Genomic DNA, 25,100 nt, shown 5'->3' on the forward strand with positions numbered 1-25,100 from the left:
ATCAATTTGTCTTTTATTTTTTTATTTTTTAAAATTAAGCCTATAGATACGAATTTTACTCCAATTTTTTTCATTTGTCTTCTACTTTTTACTAATAATTTAGAAACTAAGTCAAAATAGAGTAGCTTTTAAAAACTTGTTTTTATTTTTGAAATTTGACTAAGAATTTAACCATTGTACTTAATATGCAAATCATCGTAAGAAATGAGGAGTAATTAACTTAATTTAAAAAAACAAAAAAAAGGATTATCAAATAAGATCAAAATGATTACCAAATAGAGTCTAAGTAATCTCGACCATGCTCCTTGTCGTTATTGCATCTTTGACTTGGCTCATATGTCTAACACAACAAGCTAATTATTTGTCCAAAATCACTCTATTAATAAAAGTTAAAAGTCAACTCATTATCTTAATATTGTTGAGAACACCTCACAATTTATATAGATAGAGTAGTTAGATAGAGTAGTTATTTCTACCATATCAATTGATTTGAAGATGGAACCTCATTTGTATTTAATATAGAATCAGAGCAAATAAAACCAAAATAGGTATTTGGGACGAAAAAGTTAAAATACCACTTTGGTCTTCTTACTTTGAAGTTTGTTCAACTTTAACCTCTATTTTCTCAATTGTCCAATTTTAATCATCGTACTTTTAATAAATCTTAAATTTAGTTTTTCAAAATTAATTTTACCAAAATTGATTAAATAATAACTATAATTTTCCTGTAATAAAATAAAATATGTGAATATATTTTCAAAATCTTTAGTAAAAATGCTACAGATAACATTTTTTTTAAAATTCAATAATAAACTAATATTGGAACTAAATTTAAGATGTATTGAAAGTATAGAGATTAAAATTAGACAATTACAAGTATGAGGACTAAAACTAAAAAAAGAAAAAAAAAAAAAAACCTTGAAAGAATAGACCATAATAGTATTTTAATACAAAAAAAAAAATCAATCAAAAAATTGTGAATTCAAATGAGCATCATCTTGAGAGGCATGTCAAAGACGCTTTACAATTTTTATAAGATAAATAAGTTACTCCTCATCGTGGTAATTGGTTTGAAGATGAAATCTGGTATTTATCTAATACGATATTAGAGTCCATGAAGCCTAAATAGGTATTAAAAAAAAATCCCAAAAATGGTAAACCAAAGAGAAATCATTTTGAAGGGGATGTTGAGGATACCTCACAATCTCTATGAGATAGATGAGTTACTCTTTCTATCATCGATTGGTTTTGAGATAAAACTTCATTTTTATAGTCAAACTGAATATAGTTCAATTGGTATCAAAGTATGCTAAAAACCATGAGATCTATGGTTCAAATCATCTATCTATTAGTAAAGATTTTATGAGAAAAATGTGATGAGATAAAAGAAACTCAAAAAAATGAACACTCCATTTGTAATGGTATTATTAAGAGACATGGGATTTGGGAGTTAGTGCAGCTGTCACAGTTGAGAGAAGTAAAGCGGCGGCAAAAAAAATGGTGCATGCCATGTGCTTGTGAAAATGCCACTGTGCCAACGCCAATCCCCCCATGTGACGAACGAACATCCCATGACAACCCCACTTTCTCTGTTTTTTTCTCTTTCTCTATCTCAATCTCAATCTCAAATCAATCATTCATGAATAAAAGCTTTGAAATCTTGACCATTTTTCTCACTTTCTTTTGAGAATTATGAATGGGTCGTGCAGAGAAGTAAGGTCGAGTCCAAGCCCAAAGAATATTGAAATCATCACTTCTTGTTGACAATTCGTCGAACACTTTGTGGGCAACACGTCGGTTTCTCCATGTAACATTTTGAGGGGTACTGCCTTCAATCTTAATTCCAATTCTCCTCTATAAAAGGTGGAGCCACAAAGGCAACAACTTTATAAACACAACTCTAACTTTAGTTGTGAAGTGTATGGGGCTTAAAATAGGAATTTTAATTCGAAGATGAGCACCACAGATGATAAAAATCTACGATTCACTCTAATATATGTTTTTACAAGTTTCAAATGCAATCTTTTCTAAAACTCGCCTTCGACCACAACTCTAATTTAAGCTTTCAAATATATGCAGTTGAACACCAAAAGGAGACGAAAGCCATAAACTCGAAATTGAGGTTCTACGTCATTTTTCCACCTTATCTAAACCTACAATTTACTTTAATCTACGCTTTAACAATTTATAATTCTATACAATCTAATCTAAAACTCTTCCTAAAGCATAACTATAACTTTAGCTTTAGAGTGTGTATGACCGAGCACCGCACCTATGCAAGGTTTTGTGATAGGTATATGAAAGAAAGTTGACCCAAGGACAAGAGATAGCAACTCCGCACTCGAAGTTGAGACGTGGTGTCATCTTTTCACATCGTCCAAAATCAATTTAATTTTACCACCTAACGTGTTAGCTACTGTTCACTTTAATCAATGCTTTATCCATTCGCTTTGGGCCTTTAAGAGAAACCATTATCCAATATCCATTATCCATGGATCATAACAGAAGGAAGGAGATAAGAGATTCTTGGGCCTTGCATCAGCCTATGTTGTTTCTTTTGTAATGCTATTGAGTTCATCTTTTCAAATAGTCTTTCATTGTTCCAAGGAGCACAAAAGCCCAGTAATACACCAAAAATTTTGATAATGCACAAGCACACACATCAAATTATAAAATAATTAAAACGGTTAAGAGATCGAGTATTATTATCAAGGAATCGGTTTGATATTCTTTTAGTTATTCAAAGATTCTTCCAATTTTATTTAGAGACTGGCTTCGTAATATAAATTAATTAAACTAAACTATGAAAACAATAAAAGTGATCGAATATGAAGAATATATAAAAAAAAGATGTTTTAAGGAATATATTTCATTAATGGCATCGTTACACACAATTGTTTTGAATCTTGAAGTAATTAACACAATATCTAGATCTAGAAGCCTTTTATCACATTGCGAGATCAAACTTCTCTTTCACTTAATTACTAATTACTAGTCTATTGAAACTAGATAATTAAGCAAAACATTAAGATCCTTCATCAACAACCTCTACTGTTATTCGACTACTCTAGTGTGTTCAAACGATGGTCTAGCATGTATGATCTAATTTAAATCTTACTTTTTCAAGCAAGATTTAAATCATGAAATCATTCAAATATTGCCTGAACATTCATAAGTATTGAGATCGATCATATTAGAAAGCATTAATGTAAATTAACATTCAAGAAAGAAAATGTTTAACAATTTACACTATTACAAAAACAACATTTCTTGACGTTTTTTAAATGTCAAGAATTAAGGAAGCCAGTGTCAAGAATGTCAATTTTCTTGACGTTTTAAAAACGTCAAGAAAAGTGGCACTTGACATTTAAAAAAACGTCAAGAAACACCGACACTTGACATGTTTGAAATATCAAGAATATGAACATTCTTGACAAGGAAAAAAACATCAAGATATATCATACTTGACATGTTAGAAATGTCGAGAATATGAGAGTTCTTGACCTGTTAAACATGTCAGGAATATCTATAATCTTGACAAGGAAAAAACATCAAGAAATTTGCTTGTGATTTTTTTAGAAAAATCTGTAATGTTGATGTTTTACCTATAATAGCTCCTGTATTTTGATCCAACAACCACATTTGGTATATATATCACATACATTCATCAATCAAATAAACAATACACACATTTAAATCTTATATATGAACCAAATTTCCCCCAATATTACAATATTACAACCTTTAACATTGTCAATATTACAACCTCATAAAGTATTTCTAAGTTAAAAGAATATGGAAAACCACATATGAATAATTCCAACATTAGTCAACCCCATATGAACAATTTCAAAAGTATAACAACTATCAACCCCCCATATGAACACATTTTCTATTGTACAATCAACAACCTCATCCCCTCTAAGAACAATTAAAAAAAATTACACCTATCAATCCAGTATGAAGTAATTCTTGCCAAATCCCGCTCACTATGCTCACGCCTCCACAAGAATAACGTAGCACACCTTGAACTCTTCGCTTTGAGCACCTACATCAATGAAATAATATACCAAAGCTACAACATATAGATTGAACAACTTAAAATTACTAAACTCACCACAAGCTACAAAGTCCTAAAACTTAAAGAACGAGCAAGAGTGGCATAAAGAACATGCACACAAGATCTAGAAAGACGAACACACACAAATGTAGCCCTTGTGTCCTATAATCTATTCTTGTATCAAATGTCACAAATTTACACAAAACCCAAGGATACTTCAGCAGGTAAACAATTTTAGATGTAAATGCAATGTAAATATTATTTTTTCCAAATTGATCATAATAGATATATAGAGGTTAACATTTAAAACCCAAGTACACACCTTGTATACATCATCTGGTACTAAATAACCACGTCCTTTGTAACAACAAACAAAGAGAAGACGTCAAGATATAAACTAATTAGTTTATAACAACAAACAAAGGCAATGGGGTTTACTATATATTTTATACATTACCATATATTTAAAGGGCATATTTGAGACAGAAAGAATGAATGAATCTTGATTCCAAAGAAATGCTTAATATGAAGAATAGAAAATAATGAATCTTATTTTCTTCTTCAATCTTCATATGTTTTTCTACAAATCAACGAAAACACCATTTTATAATCAAATCACAATGTTTTCAAAGCATCGAGTTGCATCGAGTAAAGATTAAGACTCATCTAGTAGCATCAAGTCAAGATTAATACTCATCGAGCCAAGATTAATACTTATCGAGTTGCATCGAGTAGATAACAGAAACTCATTGAGTTGCATCGAGTAAAGATTAATACTCAATTGAGTAGCATCGGGTAGACAACAGAAACTTATCGAGTTGCATCGAGGAAAGAAAAAAAAAACTCATCAAGTAAATAACATAAACTCATCGAGTAAAGAAGAAACTCATCGAGTAGCATCAAGTCAAGATTAATACTCATCGAGTTGCATCAAGTAGACAACAGAAACTCATTGAGTTGCATCTAGTAAAGAACAAAAACTCATCGAGTAGCATCAAGTCAAGATTAATATTCATCAAGCAACATCAAGTCAAGATTAATACTCCTAGAGTTGCATCGAGTAGACAACAGAAACTCATCGAGTTGCATCGAGGAAAGAACAAAAACTCCTCGAGTAAAGAATAGAAACTCATCGAGTAAAGAGGAATGACTATCGAGTAAAAGAGAAAAACAGAGAGAATTTCAGTGGAGAGAGAGAGAGAGAGAGAGAATTCTTATCTGATTGGGGAGCTGGGAACATACCTACACAAAAAAGAATTCACTCATTTCCTGAGGTCGGGGTAAGTAGATAAATTGCTCCCTTAAGGACCGATTTTGGGGCTTGAACAATGTGACACCATACCTTCCCCTAGCCCGAGAGTGTTGGGGTTGATGCCCTAAAGTTTCGTGTCCTGTAGTTTGTAAACAGTTTGTACGAACGCTTGTGTTGTATAATATATCATATTTACTTCACATCTTGTATTTTGCTCAGTTGCATGTTTTATTTGCTTTACCACAAACCAATAAACTTAAAATCCCTGGTTATTTGCATGTAACTAAAACATGTATGTGGTGACATACAAGTGGATCATGTATTGAGAGACAACTAAAATAGTTTGTAGTATATGGATATAGGAGGAAAACCTTATCCTGGTAACGCTACGAATGCGGCCCGCTTTGTGGAATGGTCACAAGTGTTGTGACTTATCACAGATGGTATGATCCTGCTCATTCGTGTTGGAGACATGTGAGCGGGGGCGTCCTATACAAAGAGTTTGTATAAGACCTGACCACAAAGTGTTAATGTCTCGTTATATAACACCATTCATGACAGAGACTTCACTTCACTAGGATAACCATAGGTAACATGACCTCAATCCTGAGTGAGTTGGGAACTCCTGCCATTAAGGTCGGTCTTTTGATTTGTATGGGTGCGAGTGGCCAGGTCGCCAATTCAAACCTACCATTTTGGGGATTCGTCTGATTTGGGAGTTGGGAACTCAGCTACACAAGATGGAATTCACTCCTTCCCCGAGATAGGGGGTAAATAGATAGATAGCTCCCTTAAGGGCTGATTCCAGTACTTGAAGGATGTGGCGCCACATACCTTCTCTTGGCCCGAGAGGTGTTCACACATAGTTGGACTATGTTGTATTGTTCATTAGAGAAATAAGTGGTACTTAAGGAGTGAGATGTAACTACAGCGAAAAAACGATAATTTAGCCCAGCTGTACTTACGAGCATTTGTGAAGAGTCATCGTACTCATGATTGGTTATATCCGATGGACACAGAAATATACCTGTGGTAAGAAGAGTTCAGTTGTTGGTCTTTAGTGGAATGCCTGATAGTTAACGGATGGTGGATTTCGTGGCTAAAGAGTTTAGTCAGCTATTCATGGACCGTTGGAACTTCGAGCCACAAATCCATTAGATCCCTTGGGTAGCTTGGATAAAGTCGAGAATCAGTGTTTGGGTTAATTTGAAATGTTCAAATTAACATGAGGAAGTTCGATTATATATGATATAATTGGACTGGTTAATTATATATGATATAATTGGCTAAATATATGAGATACATTATTTTGGAGGAAATTAGATATAAATATGATTTATATCAAGTAGAGGAGAAATTACTATAGTAGATTCGTGATATCAAACTATAGGGTAAAAATATAATATGATTATATTTATCAATAATTTAATTGGTTAATTATATGATAATTAACCTAAAATCTCTCTTGGACGTGCGTTAGTGGGAAAACAGCGTCCGTTATTGTAACCGATGAATAAAAATGAAATTTGTTTCATTTTGAATGGTTCGAAAAGGTTTGTAAAAAGATTTTAGGTTTTGCATTGGTGTGAAAACATAATCAATCACTTAAAATCGAGAGCCTATATGATAGTTGCTCAGCGCCTAAACAATCGCATACCTTGCGCCTAGACAATCGCCTACCTAGCGCCTAAACGATCACACACTAAGTCTTAAACGATCGGTTAGCTTTCCTAAATGATTGTATAGTTTGTCGTGTTTGCTAAATGATCGCCTATTGTTTTCTAAACGATCGTTCAGTAAAGTCTACACGATTGTGTAGTTTCTTCTAAGCAATAGGTATCTTGCTATGCGATAGCTTCATATTCCCTCCCACTTACTTATCGGCTACACGATCAGTTCTTCCTCCTACCTCTACCATACTCACCAAAGACCACGCTTTGGGTTCTCACTCTGAGAATACCTGGGGCTCTTTTCTGGTGGTGTCGTCCCCGTTGCGTTCGTGTGTTTGCGGTTGTTCATGCTGCTGTATCGACGCATCTGCTAGCCGTTGGTTGATCGGGTAGAGGTTTTCCGCTGCGTTGAGTTCCAAAGTTTGAAGATCGTCTTCAACTGGTATAGGAAATCTTTCCCTTGTTATTTCTTATTCAAAGCATGCCATTAATTACTGTTTGTTTGCATAACTGTGCATTTGAATGTATATGGTGTATTTTGGTCACTGTGAAATTCGAGCGATCCAAATGCGCTCATGGAACTCTTTGGTAAGAGATCCTTCAGAGAGAAGTTTAGTCATAGTTAGACTATGAACTATTGTTCATAAGAGGGATCAGTGATACTTAAGGAGTTAGATGTAACTACAGGGTCAAAACGGTAATTTTGGCCTAGCAATACTTACGAGCAATTTATGAAGGGTCATCGAACTATTGATTGATTATATCCAATGGACACAGAAATTTATCTATAGTTCAAAGAGTACAGTTGTCGGTCTTTAGTGGAGTGTCTAACAGTTAACGGATGGTGAATAATTTAATTAAAGAATTTGATTAATTATTCATGTACCATTGGAGCTTCAAGCTACAAGTCCATGAGGTCCCCTTGGTAGCTCAATAGAATTAAATGAGAATCAATTTTTGGATTGATTTGAATTGTTCAAATTAATAGATGAATTTAATTATATGTGATATAATTAAATTATTTTAATTATATGTGATATAATTAAATTATTTTAATTATATGTGATATAATTATTATAATGTATTTGATACAATATAGCTTTAGAGAGAGGAAATAAATATTTGAATATAGTTCAAATATGAATTAGATTCATAATTATTGAATTTAATATAAATGTGATTTATATTAAATGTCATATAAGAGAGAAAAGAAACTATAGGTTATATTGTATATGATACAATATTAAAACTATACATTATATGTTATATTTAATATAACATATAATTTAGTATATATATCATATGATAAGTTAGTTATCATATTTATATGTATATATATATTTTCTCTCTTCTTTCCACCCATGTAAGTTGGTGGTTGGTGTATTTTGGCATTTTTAATATAGATAGGAGAAAGTCTCCTTCTTCTTCTTGTAATTCGAGAAAGACATAATTGTTCTGCAAGTTTGTGATTATTGGTGAACGATCTCCAAACTTCCTCCTCTCTACTCAAAATTTTCCTCATTCCAAAATAGTCAGAGCCCACCACGGTTGGGTTCTTTGCCTGAGAATACCGAGGAAACCATTGTGGTTGTGTTCGTATTCTTTTCGAGGGATTCTTGAAGATAGTCTTCAAATGTATGGTTTTCTGAAACCCTAAATTTTTCTTTTGTTAAAGTATGTTGTAATTTTTTAAATGCATATCTTGTTTTTCATTTACTGGAAAAATTTACATTCAATGAAAAATGGGATTTGGGATGATTTTGCTTCCGCACGGATTCCTTCAATTTGGAATCCTTCAAGAGAGAGAAATATGCTAAAGAACAATGTTAACATATATGATATGGTGGTCCATAAAAGATGTGTCTCTCGAGGAATATATAGAAGAAATTTTGATTGACACATTCTGGAATATATGTGGCTGAAATAGGAATTTTAACTCGAACATGAGTACCGTGTCATCTTTCCTCCTTGATCAAAATCTACAATTTACTTTAATATACATTTTTACAACTTTCAATGCCTTTAAGTATATGCAATCTGTTCTAAAGCTCACCTTAGAACACAACTCTAACTTAAAATTTGGAGTATATATGGTTGAGCACCACAAGGAGGCAACCGTTCTAAACTTGAAGCTGAGGTTTTATGCCATTTTCCCACATTGTTCAAGATTTAAATTCACTTTAATCTAAAGCCCTCCCTAAAACACAATTATAACTTTTGCTTTAGAGTGTGCATGATCAAGCATTACACTTATGCGAAGTTTTATATAGATATATGAAAGAAAGTTGACCCGAGGACAAGAGATAGCAACTCCCCACTTGAAACAGAGGCGTCGTGACATCTTTCCACCTCGTTTAAAATTTATTTAATTTTGCCACCTAACTTGTTAGTTACTGTCCACTTTAATCAATGCTTTACCCATTTGAATGTAGAAAATCATTCTCCATAAATGGTTTTGGCTTTTGGCCTTTTAGAGAAACCACAAAAGGAAGGGGATGAGATATTCTTGGGCCTTGCATCAACCTATGTTGTTTCTTTTGTAATGCTATTAAGTTCATCTTTTTAAATAGTCTTTCATTATTTCAAGGTGCACAAAAGCCTAATAATACCACTGCAAAATTAATATAGGGGTGTTTGGTCCATGGGTTTGGAATTAGGAGATTTTTCATTTGAAGCCAAACCTATGTTTGAACACGGGGAATAAAAATCCCAAAATTTAGAAACTAAATTCAGGGGTTTGGAATATGATTCTTAATGAATGTAGTAGGTATGAGGAAAATTTGCATTCATCTTCTACCCCTCTTATCGATGGTCATCGAGAACAGGCAATAACAAATGTCAGTCGACTTCGTAATTGATTGTCAGAAATCGATCATCTTGATCGTCGACAATCGATCGCCTTGACCGTCACCGTTGGTGGGCGACCATTTTGATCGTCGATGACCAACCATTATGACCATTAACGACTGATCGTTGCATCTGTTAATAACCAACCGTTGTAATAGTTAATGACCAACCATTGTGATCGTTAACGATCGATCACCGTGGCTATTAATAACCGATCGTAGTGACAATAAGCGACCTAACGTCATAACCCTTGGCGGTCAATTGTCAGGAGGATCAGCAACTGAACCATCTTCTTAATTGTCGGTGACCATTGACCGTTTTCACCATCGTCGGGCGATCATCTTGATTTCTAACAACCAATCAGTGACCATCAACAACTGATCATCTTACCGTGACCGTCTTCATCTCAACAGGTGATTGTTTTAATCACTAGTGATTGTTCGTTGCTATCTTGCTTCGAGCTAGGAGTGTATTGTATAAAATGATTTGGAAAAATAAGTTCTAAGTATGAATGATGCATTGATGCTTTGATGCGTTTATGTATTCATAACGTGTTGATGCGTTAGAAATGTGCAACAGAACGTGTGACACTCCTCTATTGACATTCAAGTTTTCCTAAATCAGACCCAAGTATAAATCCAATATAGGTTCCTAGTAAGTCCAGGATCGAACTCAGAGATTCAGATTAAGCTAACGCAGACCTTGCGTTGTAGCTATTGTAGGGATATCCTAAATGTATGGACAAATGTGTTATTTACACTAAGGTATTGTGTGTATGCAAGAAGATACAAAAGAGTTGAGTAAAGAATAATGGGTTGATTGGAAATGGATTTTATTGCAAGTGGTATGTGTCGATCTAAGTTGAATGTACACAAACTAGAATATGTGAATTAGATGATTTATTTATCTTTGTTTATGCATTAGACTCTATTCGACACTTCTCAATGCGAATGACATACAAAACCTATCTCTAGGATGCATGCGTCAAACACAAGATGCAATAAACACCAGTAAGTCTATCTCTAGATGTATTAGGTGTTCTACTTGATGCTGGCTTATTTATTCTCTCGAATAGTCTAAGCTAAAGATGCTTTTACCAATTGATCAAGTTGGCTTAAGCGTTTGAGATGGAATTTTGCATGAAGTATAGATGCATCCAACATAAACAAGAAATAATCAATGGAAAAGTGTGATAGATTAAATATATGAATTTATAAAGAAGCAGATTATCTTTACAAAAGCAATACTTAATCAGATGAAAGAATGAAAGTGATAAATGAGATGAAAGGAACTGAGTCAAGTTGCAGAGTACAATCTCTTGTATCTCTTTGGCTTAATTCTAGTTGTGTACAATCACTTGTATAAGAATTGGACGAAGTGTCTCTCTCAAGCTCGGCTTCCTCCGCTCCTTGATCGGCGATGATGGTGGTTCTCTTCCCTTCTGCTCTTCTTGGCACCACGGCACAGCTTTAAAGATCTAACACTACGACTAAGCTAATACTGAGAGGGAGAACTTGAAATTTTCTGAACTTCAAACTCTAGAGGGATTTCTTCTGTTTATAGGCATTGGTCTTCTCCAACTTGGTGATGGGCAGCATTAAAGTCCATGCCCTAGTCAGTCGCCTGACATTCAGAAGCTTTTCAGATGCCGCCTGCTGCATGTGTCCATGCTTGCAAGTGGTGATTTGATACAAACAGTCTGAATCAATGAATCTTCTTTGTGTTGAATCCCTCCGATGTATGGCCCATGCGTTAGAACTTTTCCTGCAATATTTCTTAATCATGCGTTAACCTCTTGTTGAAATCCTGCAATATAATGTGTTAGTACCGCAGCATTTTAGTAATAAACATTCTTTTGCATGAGTTTGCTAATGTTTGAGTAATTCCATGCGTTTCTTCTAAAAATGAGGAGATTTTATCATTAAAAACCTTAATTGTTCCAATTTAAGAGCCACAATAACTTGTATTTCTACAAGTTATCAGTGATCAATCATTACAACCACTAACGATCGATTGTCTTGACTGGTAATGACTGACTGTAGTGATGGTCAACAACCAAACGTCATGACACTTGATAACTGACGACCGTCTTATCCGTCAACAATCGACTGATCATTGTGTCATCATCAATTAACCATTATGGTATACTTCGACTGATGCATGGTCGACCGACGACAATCGACTGATCATCGTGACATCGTCAATTGATCATTAGGATCGTCTTCAACAGATACATGGTTGACAGTGATAGTAGATTATTGTTGTCATCAGACCGCCTGTGACCATTGGTCGTTGGCAACTTTTTTTCCTCCATCTCCTTTTCTTCCCCATTTTCCACTTGGATTTCTCATTTTCCCCCTTTTTCACTTCCACAAAAATTTTAAAAAATAAAAATAAGTATCTCTCTTATTTTAGGATCTTCCTCGCTGAAGCATTTATGTTGATTATGCTAGTGTTTTGTCAACTTTTGTTTTTATATACATTTTGTTGATATCATTACACAATCACTGTTTGCTCTATCCCTTATATTTGCATAATTTTTTTAAAATGTTAACCTTGACACGTCCCTAGCATTTCACTATAAATATTATATATAGGTTTAATTACTTGGTCATTAAACTTTGAATCTTGTTCTATTTTGGTCCTTGAACTTTTAAAAACATTCATTTTAGTCCCCGAACTTTTAAAAAATGTTTACTTTGTTCCCCGCTATTAAGACTCTATTAACTCTTAAACTCATTACTCGTATTTTTGGATGATTAGATTGCCAAATAAGTAAGCATGCTAAAAAAATCCAGGGTCTCAATTTTGAATTATGTAGCAAAACGATTTTCTATAGGAGATCTTAAAAATCATTTTGTGTCCAGGATTTTGGTCGTTCACTATTTTGGCGAGCATCTTAGATTTCCATGAAGTGTGCATCTCAATTTTTGCTTTGCAATATTGTAAAATGTCCTGACATGTGGAGATTCCTGAGTATCCTAGGATGCTCTTACGGAAGACATCACGAGAGCTTTGGATGCCCTTTCGCACACACACTATATATAATTAAAATAACATATAAAAACTATATAAATTGTATTAGTTTAAAAAGAAATTCAAATTGATAAAACCAAACATGTTATATAAATTCAAATTAATTATAATTTAATAAGTAGTTGTAAGGACATTATTGGAACATTATGTAAATTCATGAAGTTTTTGGGTAGAAATCCTATGAAACAAACACAATTATCAAAATATTCCCAAATATCTGCAAAATTATTCCCACAAAACAAATATTGTAATCTAAAGATGTCGAACATTCCACGTTCCAAAAAAAACAAAAGAACCCTTAAAGAAAAATTGTTTTAGTGATGCAATAATATATTGCTACAAATTATTAATCTTTTGTGATATAGATTAACGTGCTACAAAAACTTTTAGTGACATCGGTTTGGTGCGCATTGCTAATAATTTTTTTTGTAACACGTTTTCCAACATGTCACTATAAAATGATTTAACGATATGCTTTTGTTGCATCGCTGAAAAATAATTATCATTGAAAGTGAATTTTCTTGGATTGTAATTTCCTATTGAAAATTCATGAAGAGAAAAGTTAGAAGGAAGTTAAAGGGTTTTTTCTTTTTTTTTTTTTAAAGTACAGAAATAAGTTAATATTGATTGTTGATGAATTGAAGTTTTAATTTAAGAAACTTTAATCCCAAAACACAATATTTAACCATTGAACTATGAAAATATTTTCTTGTCCCACCTAGCACCATGGCCATTGCCTACCATGTACAATTGTCGTTCGAGCATCGCCTTCATGCTCGTGAATCTCTATGAATCCCACACTAATTTTTTCTTTTCTTTTTTTTTTTTTTTTCCATCCTCAATCTCTCCATCTCCAATTTTCGTTTGAGTATCGCCCTCGTGCTCTTTTTTTGTTGTGCATCTTCGGTCTCTCTCAACCACTTGGATGATTGAAACATATCTAACAAATGGTGAAATTGGAGATCAACAAATTATAACATAATCAATCAAACCAACATCCCTACAATATTGGCAAAAGGGATGTAAAATAATTTATATAATAATAATAAATAATAAAATCTTCAATTTTCAAACCCATTTCAATTATCTTATCTCAGCTTGTATTCAAAATCACTAATGAGAAAAGAAATAGGGAGTATAAAGATCCCATAAAAAAAAGGAGAAGATATACCAAATATGCAGGGAATAAATATGTAAAATATACCCTCCTTACTGGTCCCACCTAACTAACCTTCAGTAAATTTTCATTTAAAATTAAAAATAGATTTTTTTTTTTTCAAAATCCACCCATGGTTTTAGGTATTTTTTACAATTTCTCATCAGAATATGTATTTTTAAAAATAAGAAGGAACAAAAAAAAACTCTCCAAAGTAACCCTTCGTTCCATGATTATAGCATATAGAGATATCTTACTTTTTATTCATTTTGTAGTAGTTATCTAAACAGAAGGCACCGGTGGTCTAGTGGTAGAATAGTAACCTGCCACGGTACAGACCCGGGTTCGATTCCCGGCTGATGCATTTCCGATGTTCTTGCTGTGATGAATTTGGCGCCCAAGTGATCGTGGGTCGATCGCAACCATCTGATTTTCTTTGGATGTAAATCAATGGCGCTTCTGAGCTTGACACTTTCATTTTTTCCTCCCTTTTTTTTTTTTTTGTGTGGAGAATTTATACCAAAAAATAGTTAGTGAATTTATGAAATATTTGATAATGTGAAATTCAACTGTTTTAATTTGTGTTTAGTATGTAATTTTTAAAATGTGAACTATTTCTAAAATTTCCATCTCCGTTGATAATGTTTTAAAAAAGATTATGAAGTTTTCATTTACTCACTAACACATTTTTTCATATTTTCTCCTATTTTATGTGGTATCGACATTTTGCCTATAAATATTGTATTAATTGTTAGATATGATGATTTAAATGCTCAATTATATCATAATAAAGCTATAATTAAAGTTTCATTGACAAGTTTAAATAATCTCTATAACTTTTCCTATATTTCCATTCTCATCACATATTTTTTTAAATGTCTTAACCTCGACATTTTAAATCAACATTGACATTTCAAAGATTTCAAATCATAAATTCGATGCATGATATGCAAAAGTTCAAGAAGCTTTCAACCACGTTTAAAATGAAAAACTTGATACATTAAAAATTTTGTTTATTTTCTATTGCAACCTAAAAAGCTAAACTTTAATTCACCGTCATCCATTCTAAAATAATGTGTCACCAAATCGCCCGCCCTTCGGGGACAACGAGGCTTTATAATTGTATTTATAAGTGTTTATACTACAAAGAGACGAAGATAATTATGCGTTTGTTTTGAAAACTTAAGGTGTTTAAGAAACTTTGGAGGCATTTTTTACTGCCTAATATTTCGAGTTTGTTATGTGACAGGAATACTTGGATTGTTTTGAATCATTATGGTTGGGTCAAAGATAATGGGGTTATAATGGACGTCAAGTTCCATGTTGTTATGGAGCCCTTGAGAGTATCCCAATAAAAAAATCTTCAACGACGTTGAAACTCCAATTTCTACTATGGGCATTTTTCTTAGTTCTCGACTTAAGTTCGACCTCCCTCTCCTATTTCCCCTTCCACTTGACTGTTAAATCCTCCCTGGGTGACTCCTCACAATTAAGCAGTTTGTTTATCTTGTGATGCAACATGGGTAAAGACTAATAAAAAAGGCAGGCTTAGACGGGCCTTGCAGGATCATGTAGATAAATATTGTTTGTGTTGACTTTAAATCTTTTTTTGGTCTTATAATTTTCTATTATTGAAGTTGTGGGTGATATAAGAGGGGATTCAGTTAACCTCCCAAGTTCTCACTTCTTCCATAGTCATTAAAAATCATATATCCTAAATTGTATCAAATTTCTACGATGGATAGAGGAGCATTTTACTTCATTTAAGACAGTTATTGAAGAAACTCTCTAATTAACTTCATTGAAGAAGATTCAATCTTTCAGAGACATCAATCATTCCCATAACAAGGTGACTTATGGCCTAGCTTGTGGGTGATGAACGAGATTGGCATCTATTTCTGAATGAGGAACTTTCCTTTGTAGCTTATCTCTCTTGTTATTCAAGACAACGATGTTGTTATATCTTCCCAAGTGTTATTTTATGTTGTTATCATGAGAAAAGGCTTTATAAATGTCATATTTACCAAGTTATGCCTAATTATTATTGTCCCATTGATTTTTCAATATATCAACATAAATAACTCAAATGTCATAAAGTATGCGTTTTAACCAAAAATAAAAATAAAAAATAATTATAGGGTTGACTCAAAATTTGGTCGCAAATGAAATCTATCACGCTAGTTAAAACTTAAGTTTTTTCGCTTACATCATATTAACGTGAAATTACGAAAATAGACCAATGCACACATGATTTAGGATCTCACTCTTACTACTTGTTCTCGCTCTCATTCATTTTTTGTTAGTTTCATCTTTGTGATGATTAAATGTCAACATTCTTTCCTCTAACTATATACTACTCTCAAGAAGCGAGAGTAAAGAATAAAGAGTGAGAGCGAGAGGAATGAACGCTGATTTTTAGTTGTCACGAAAAGGAAACAAAAAAAAAAGGAAAAAGGAATGAGAGTGAGAAACAAGAGCACAATCCTGACCTACGTGTACAATAATCTATTTTGATCGATAATTTCACATTGATATGACATAAATATATGTAACAACCTGTTGGAAATGTCCTAAAACTCGCAGTTCATAATTTTCGGAACATGTTTTATTTATCAATAAACTTAATATTGAAATTGCATTATGTTATAAAATCCAATAAACTAGGACATCATTATACCCTTTGATATTCTCCCACCTGTCCTAGATTTATGAAACTCGTAGTCCAAATTTGACTAGGTGACCCTCGAATACTTTAACAGTGAGGGCCTTCATAAATGGATCAACAAGGTTATCTTCAGAGACTATTTTTGTGACCATATACAAGCATATAGTCCCTCGTTCTCCAAAGATATTTGAGGATGTTCTTAACAGTAGTCCAATGGTTCTGTCTAGGGTTGGACTGAAATCTACTGACGATTCCAACTGCAAAGCATATGTCGGTACGTGTATATAACATAGTGTATATCAAGCTCCCGACTGCTGATGCATAAAGAATTCTTTTCATTTCCTCAATTTCTTGAGGTGTCTTAGGATATTGTTCCTTAGACAAATAAATTTTGTGTCTAAAAGGTAATATACCCTTTTTGAAATTTTGCATATTATATCTTGACAACATTTTGTCAATATAAGATGCTTGAGATAGTGCTAACATTCTGTTCTTGTCATTCCAAACAATTTGGATTCCAAAAACATATTGTGCATCTTTCAAATATGCTAGCCATCTCTTTACGTCAGCAAGGAATCATGTCTCATTCCCAATGAGCAGGATATCATCAACATAAAGGATCAATAAGCTACAGTTTTGTTGACTATCTTTTTTTAAACACAAGGTTCATCAACATTCTGTTAAAAGCCATAAGATTCGATCGCAGTATCAAACCTTATATTCTAGGGTCGAGATATATGTTTTAATCCATAAATGGATCTATTAAGCTTGCAAACTTTTTGCTCCTAACCCTGTTCAATAAACCTTTCTAGTTGAGACCTATAAATACTTTCGTCAAGAAAGTAGCAATGGATGAAAATAGATTTAATTATGGCAACAAAAGAGAAGGTTTCTTCATTAGTCTANAAAAAAAAAAAAATATATATATATATATATATATATATATATATCTTTGGGTAAAATCTTTTTCCATGAGTCTGAAGGAAATTAGACATGAGGATTTCCATGAGCAGCAGAAGAATCGTTCCAAATTCTATTCGAAATTGAACATAAACAATTACAGTACAAAAACGGAAACTAATTGTTAATGCATACAAGAAATTACAACATGCTTTAGGCGGAATTTGGATAGAGTATGCGTACCTTTGAAGAACCATTCTTCAAACTCCCTCAATCAATCTCCAATCTTCCAAGAACAGCAACTCAGCCCTCGAACGCAATGACCGGTGCACAACATAAACACAATGAACACAACGATCACGGACCCAACGAACAGCCTCCAGAACCTCGAAATCAATCGAGTTGAGTAAGGACACCACCACAATGGTTCCCTTGGTATTCTCGGTGTGAGAATCCAGGAGTTGTGTGCTTTGTATGATCTTGGTTAGAGGAAGAGCCTGGAGGACAACAATCGTGTAGACGATCGAGCAAGTGGGAGATAGGAGTTGTCTATCATATAAACAATATGCTTTATCGTTTAGTAAATGGTAGCCTATCGTATAGACAATGCCACGCGATTGTTTAGCTTTGATCATATAGACAATGTCACGCAATTGTTTAGCTACGATCAGTTGATGAACTATTGTATAGTCAATGTGCACGATCATTTAGTCTTTGTGAGCTATCGCTTAGTGAAACATTTTCACTTGATAGCCTTGTCCATGAGAAACTTTCCGAATGAAGTACCTTTCAATTTTAGGAAAAATATTTTTCCTTTTATCTCATGGTTACCACAAAACCACCAATAACCTCCCACTTAATTGGTTATTAGAGAAAAAGAGATAATTATCAAATAATTAATATTATTATAAATAAATATGATAACCAACTTACCATATTATATTTATAAACTATAGTTTTAATATTTCATCTCATGAAACATACAAACCATAGTTCTTTATCTTTTATAATTGGATTTTCTCTTATCAATTTGAACATTTCAAATCAACCCCAAGAACTGATTCTCAACTTGAATACATTGAGCTACCAAGAGGACCTTATGAACCTGTAGCTTGAAGCTCTAAGGGTACGTGAATAACTGACTAAACTCTTTAGTCATGGGATCCACTATCCGTTAACTGCCAGGCACTCCACTAAATACCGACAGCTGTACTCTTCTTACTACAGATATATTTCTATGTCCATATCAACCAATCAACAGTGCGATAACCCTTCACAAATCGCTTGTAAGTACAGTTGGGCTAATTTACCGTCTTGCCCCTGTAGTTACGTCTAACTCCTTAACCACTGATCCCTCTAATGAACATAAGTCATAGTCCTACTATGACCGAGTCCTTTCTTCCAAAGAAAGGATTTGGCCACTATGTTCAAGATCCGAAATCAGCCCTTAAGGGAGCAATCTATCTACTTACCCCTACTTCGGAAAAGTAGTGAATTTCGTCTTATGTAACTAAGTTCCCAGCTCCTAAATAAGAAAAATCCCCAGAAAGGTAGGCTTGTTGAGTTAGCAATCTGGCCACTCTCACCCATACTAATCAAAGAACCGCCTTCAAAGGCAGAAGTTCCCAAAACACTCAGGATTAAGGTCATGTCACCTATGGTCATTATAGTGAGATGTAAATCTCAAGTATCAACAACATTATATAAAAAGACTATTCATCTCATGGTCCGATCTGATACAAACTCTTTGTATAAGACACCTCTGCTCGCATGTCTCCACATGAATGGTCAGGATCAGACCATCTGTAGTAGTTTACAGCACTTGCAAACCTCTACAAAGCGGGTCGTATTCATAGTATCACCAGGATAAGGTATCCCTTCTATATCCTTATACTACATACCTTTTAGGTTATTACTTAAGACATGTTCCACTTGTATATCTCATATACATGCTTAAGTTTACATACAATAACCATGGATCTCTGTTTATCGGATATAAGTAAATGAAAATAAAATAACTCTTATTTTATTCATAATAATGTTTACAAACTATGAGACTCCGGGAGAATTAAGACATCAATCCCAATAATCTCATACATGAAAAACAAGTACAATATACAATAAACTAGGGCATACTCTATACCCTAGTATCATCTTCTACTTGCCCTAGATAAGATATCGCATGTCCCGTAGACTCAGACTCTCCAGATGACCCTCGAACACCTTAGTCGTGGGAGCATTTATAAACGGATCAGCAACGTTGTGCTCCGACGCGATCTTCGTGACTATCACATCACTGCGATGCACAATCTCCCTGATCAAATGATATTTTCGTTCTATATGATTGCCTCTACAATGACTCTGAGGTTCCTTTGAATGTTCCACAACCCCACTGTTATCACAATAGAGAGTGATCGGCAAAGTCATATTTGGAACAACTTCCAAATCAATAAGGAATTTTCTCAGCCAAACAACCTCCTTAGTAGCTCACAAACGGCTACGAATTTGGCTTCCATAGTGGAGTTCGCAATGCATTCTTGCTTGATACTTTGCCACACTACAGTCTGCGATGCATTTGCAATTTCCGAGAATCTCTACCAGTCTGAAAGTTAGAGTCTATGTATCCTGTAAGGATCAAATCTTTATCTCCATACACGAGCATGTAGTCCCTCATTCTCTGAAGATACTTGAGGATCGTTTTGATTGTCGTCTAGTGATCTATTCTTAGATTGGACTGATAACGACTGAAAATCCCTACTACATAGCAAATGTCAGGTCTGGTACATAACATTGCATACATTAAGCTTCCAACAGCCGAAGCATAGGGAATCTGTCTCATCTTCTCAACCCCTTGGAGGTGTCTTAGGACATTGATCCTTAGACAAAACAATTCCATGCCTGAAAGGTAATAAACCCCTCTTGGAATCTTGTATCCTGTACCTGATCAACAGTTGATCGATGTACAATGCCTGAGATAAGGCTAACCACTTGTTTTTATAATCCTGAATGATTTGGATCCCTAGAATATATTGTGCCTCTCCCAAATCTTTCATTTGGAATTGGGTGGCTAGTCACTTTTTAATGTCAGTCAAAAAGCCTACATCATTCCCAATGAATAGAATATCATTCACATACAATACCACGAAAGCTACTGAGCTATTAATGATCTTCTTGTAAACACAAGGCTCATCAACATTCTGATCAAAACCAAAGGATTTGATCACACTGTCAAATTTAATGTTCCACGATCTAGACGCTTGTTTCAGCCCATAAATGGACCTATTAAGCTTGCAAACTCTTTGCTCTTAATCTGGAATAATGAACCCTTCTAGTTGAGCCATGTAGATGGTCTCCTTAAGATTACCATTCAGAAAAGCAGTCTTGACGTCCATTTGCCGTATCTCATAATCATAAAATGTGGCTATGGACAGGAGTATGCTGATAGACTTCAACATGACAACAAATGAGAAAGTTTCCTTATAGTCCACTCCCTCAACCTGGGTATAACCCTTTGCCACGAGTCTAGCCTTAAAGGTTTGCACCTTTCCATCTACACCTCGTTTTCGCTTGTAAATCCACTTACACCTTATAAGTTTTACCCCATCAGGTAGATCCACAAGTTCCCATACATTATTAAAGTACATAGACTCCATTTCCTGGTTCATGGCCTTAATCCACTCATCTTTGTCAACATCCTTCATTGCTTCCCATACATTATTAAAGTACATTAGGTTTTAAGCAAATACTCGTTGAAAAAACATACAACATCCAATACGGTTTAGCAAAACTCAAATGAGTCCGTGTGACATCTAGTTTCATAATGACGCTTCAAAGATTTAGGACAAAAGTCGTCGAAGGGTGGTCAATTTATCCCTCTTCTAAATTGAAATATTCTCAACCAGCCATTAATACCAGAATAAATCTTGCTCCTACAACGACTAGTCATCATTGATTTGGTCAAGAAATCATTAACTTACTTAACAATTTCCCATAAGTGTGACCCGTCATTTTAAGACCTAGAGTTTCGCCCCAAGCGGCCAATCCGAAACGAAAAAATCTGATTGGGGCAAAAACTAAAGTGACCCAATCTATTTCTGGAGCTCGTCTTGATATTGACCAACTGTACAAAATCCATCCGAAGGGGGGACGCACCCAGGGCGCCACGAGGGAGTGCAAGAATGATCTCACGATGCTAACTAATGAAGGGGATCACAGGACGTGTTAACACACACCCTTCATGTAACGACCCAACCCCCTAGGACTCAAGTTAGGCTATTAGCATGCAAGTATCTACGTGCATAAATAAATCTTTCAGATTCTCATAGAAGAACATATATCGGTCATACTATACTATCCATTTATCATGCTATCATTCTGTCATAATATTCATCTATCATGTTGGCATATATCTAGTGTCTGGCCGTGGGCAATTCCAGGAGTAAGATTACTTACTTTGATATTAGGTTGAACCAAATAACAATTGAATCTTTGTGAAATTCTTCAATCCTTAATCGAGCCAGATATTTGAGCCACTAACCCTTTCTAACCCCTTCTAATCTCCACAATCTTTAAATTAAATCCTAGTACATAAACTAAAATAAAATTTAACCTTTAGATTCACACCTAATCGTTTAATCACGCCAAAATCAGCAACAAAACTTATTAACTTAATTCGTATAAATTACATTCGAACTGAACAAGTCACAGAGCCCTAAATCTTACCAAAATTCTTGCCGAAATCACCTTAACTCTGTTTGATAGCACACTAACGACCTTTTAAACTTCTTCAAACTTTCAAATTCAACCTCCAAAATTACGATTGAAATGATAATTAAACACGTTATTTATTGGGTATTCAAGATCCTCAACAAAACCATGAAAATCATTTAGATCTTATCCCAAAACTAAGAACCTCACGACGACGTTCGACAGAGGACAATGACTGGAAGAGAGGAGGACCATCGACAAGCAGATCCGACGACATGAAGGTTGGAGCGGCACAGTTGCAACTTGAGGAGGCAAGGATGTGGATGTCGGCAGTGCGACAGCCGAAATTCGTCTAAACCAAAGAGAAAGGGAGAGAGTGGGGGTTTGAAAATTCCATATTTCTTTTCTTTTTAATTCTCCACCACACAAATACATAGATTATGTTACAAATTCACCAACTTTAAATCACTTCTTTCCAAAAATTCTAAATCTCAAAATTAAATTCTAACTTTCCAAATTAACTAGAATCCAAATTTATAAATCTTTTTAAGTACTTGATTTAATTACTTCCAAATAAACCAAATTATATTTTCCTAATTCTTTACTTAAATTTTGGATCCAAGTTCCAAAATTAAAGAGGATAAAATCTTAAAACCATAATTTCCCCTTTTTCCCTTTCAAATTTCACAAATATTCAAAATTATTATCCAAATAATTCAATTATTCCTTCCAATTAATTTAAACTCTACTCAAAGAATCCACATTAACCAATAAAACTTCTTCAACTATAACAATTTGATTCCAAATCCCAAATATTAGGAAAATTAAAACTCAATAATTTGCGATAACTAACTTAAAACTTCCTATAGCTCGAGATGTTACACTTCACCCATTTACTATAAATACTTTCTCCGTCTACTTTGATATTAACTCATGTAAACACCATCCGAAGGGGGATGCTCCCAGGGCACCACGAGGGTAAACATGAATCTCACGACATGAACATTCAGTGAGAAACATGAGTGGAATCATTGACATATCATATCTATCTCTTCCTCCCACTGAGTATTTTATAACCTATAGTTTAGTTTACTTAGAAAAAAATACGGCTAATAATTTTAACTAAGTGACTTTTTAGGTTTGCCCAAGAGTAACTTTTACTTTGGAAAGTTAAAACAACTTTTGATAATCATTCATAGTAACTTTTACTTTGGAAAGTTAAAACAACTTTTGATAATCATTCATTAAACTCTTTAACAAAGTCTTTGATCAATTGTCGCATGCTTGCAGAAAATCTATCTAATTCACCTTTCCAGGTAGGTTCCAAAGTAAGGGTGTTTCATTTCCGTCAGCTTAAGTACCCCAACCTAGACAGAACCCGCCTTAGACAAAAGGTCCCTTATAGATAGATTTAATACAATTTTAATCTTTTATGTCAATCAATTTAATCCTATAAAACTGATTTAAAAAGATTAAACTTAGGTATCTAATCTCATTAGAACATTAAACTTAGGTCTATCTCAATCCAATTTTAAAACTATTTTAAAACATAAGTTAGTTCGCATGCAACTCTTTCTTATCGATTTTAGTTCTAATTTCCATTATAATGCTTACAAGAGAAATAACCAAAACCATCCACAACACAAAACAAACACATACAAGGCATTCATAACGCTTATAAGTTAGCCTATGTGTCATGCTCCATGCATTGTTCATTCATTGCTACTTTTATATAACACTTATACAACCAAGCAATGAACCAAGCACACATGCTTCCATACACCCTTATACTATAACTCTTATAATATAAAGATGATGCATAAATATGCTTACTGCATGCATAAATATAAGTCTTATATTTCATGATGCGTGCGCATACTCTCTGGTAATTTCATCATGCCAAAGTATATTATAACACTTATAATATATGATGCATGAATATTGCACAACCTAAGATGGGTTTCAAATCTATATGTCATACACTATGCCATATAAACCAACATACATCTCATGTATATTAAATAAAAAAAATTGATGAACCGGGATAATTAGCCTCAAATGCTCAAAACCAAAGCTAATTATTACAAATAGCGAAGAGTCTCTGGTTCAAACAGGTGAACTGGGTCTTAAACCATTCAGGTGAAGAAACGTGTCTCCACTGATCGTGTACCAACATCATGTGATCGCCTACAAGAAAGAGTAAATGCTTTACTCAATCGTTTACCAATACTTCCTGAGCTAAACGATCGTTTAGCAACGATTATGTACCTTTGACTATGCGATGAATCATGAGGTACGCAATTGTTGGTTAAAATTAGTTTGAACGCAATTATGTGTGTTGCATGTCTTAAGCTATGCGTTGGAAGTCATGCATTGGAATGGAAAGTATGCGTTAATCTGGTATGCAATGACCATGCGTTCCTATCACAAGTTTTCTTGCCTTCTCGCCAAGTATAATGAGAATGCAAGTTTCTCGGATAATTCACGGTTAAACACAGGGACTTGTCACTCAATAATGCTTGTGAAGCAATGCGTTTGAGGCGATGAATAAAAGTAAAAAAAAAAAAAAAAAAAGAAGTTAATGGATTACACACTACTCCAACTCCTAACTATATAGATTGAGCAATGGAAGACTTGCGATAAAAATTGGTAGATACACAACAACTGTTAACGCATATTAATGTTTATTATCTTAAATCGCTCAAGTAATCCTAGCTCGTCACACTAACACATCGCACACCTCTTGGTGGTCAGTCGCATGACTATATCTCTATAGTGCATGGTTGCGTCGAGCATAAGATCGTGCC

At 34.0% G+C, this 25,100-nt stretch overlaps 1 non-coding gene across 1 annotated transcript; it reads left to right on the forward strand.

Moving 5' to 3' along the window:
* The first annotated feature begins 14,397 nt into the window (after positions 1 to 14,397).
* LOC120078868 lies at positions 14,398 to 14,488 on the forward strand. Its single transcript, XR_005482147.1, has one exon. It is a non-coding gene; the product is annotated as a small nucleolar RNA snoR114 (small nucleolar RNA).
* Positions 14,489 to 25,100: the final 10,612 nt, after the last annotated feature.

The sequence above is a fragment of the Benincasa hispida genome, chromosome 5, assembly GCF_009727055.1.
Source record: "Benincasa hispida cultivar B227 chromosome 5, ASM972705v1, whole genome shotgun sequence".
In the NCBI taxonomy this organism is placed as follows: domain Eukaryota; kingdom Viridiplantae; phylum Streptophyta; class Magnoliopsida; order Cucurbitales; family Cucurbitaceae; genus Benincasa; species Benincasa hispida.